Source organism: Octopus bimaculoides, chromosome 23 (genome assembly GCF_001194135.2).
Source record: "Octopus bimaculoides isolate UCB-OBI-ISO-001 chromosome 23, ASM119413v2, whole genome shotgun sequence".
Classification (NCBI taxonomy): domain Eukaryota; kingdom Metazoa; phylum Mollusca; class Cephalopoda; order Octopoda; family Octopodidae; genus Octopus; species Octopus bimaculoides.
Genome location: NC_069003.1, coordinates 32,632,965 through 32,633,682, shown reverse-complemented (window position 1 = coordinate 32,633,682; position 718 = coordinate 32,632,965). Strand labels below are relative to the sequence as shown.

Genomic DNA, 718 nt, shown 5'->3' with positions numbered 1-718 from the left:
TGTGTGTGTGTGTGTGTGTGTGTGTGTGTGTGTGTGTGTGTGTGTGTGTGTGTATAAGTAGAAATTTGGGATGGAATGGTAATTTATGCATTGGAAAAAAACCTTGTGATATGGTACTCAGTCTTCTTTGCATCTCTTTATGCCCGTTCAACTTTGCTGTTCCCCCTTTTGAGGTTGACAGAATCAATAGTAAACAAAGTATGAGATCTGGGGGTGTCAATATACTGTATTTTCTAGCATACAAGTTGAATTTTTCAGAATTAAATTTTAATGCAAGATGAATTTAGAGGCTCAAAACTTCCATGTGAAATGCAGCAGGATTTGGAAAGACAGTGATGACGGTTGAATGTTTACACCACATGTTTACATTATATAACTACGTTGACTTGTATGCTGGAAAATACTGTATGCAACTATGAGCTAATGAAAGACACTTCTACAGTGTCACTAGATTTATTAAAACTTGCAGCTTAATCTCTTTCAAATTGTACCCTTCTGTCTTTTATATATATATATATATATATATATATATATACGCACACACACAACATATTTTCCAGCATAGAAGTTGAGTTTATAGCAGAAAAAACTAGGTTGACTTATAACACCAAGGTGACTTTAGAGGAATAAAATTCCATGTGAAATGCAACAGGATTTGGCAAGATAGCAATAATATTTGGATGTTTACACTATATATACACACACACACATATATATA

General features: G+C 33.6%; 1 protein-coding gene across 1 annotated transcript in view; it reads right to left on the bottom strand.

The window, feature by feature from the left end:
- Positions 1-718, bottom strand: part of LOC106883544 (tight junction protein ZO-1) — a 593,195-nt gene that overhangs the window by 40,717 nt on the left and 551,760 nt on the right. The gene's annotated exons all lie outside the window — the stretch shown is intronic.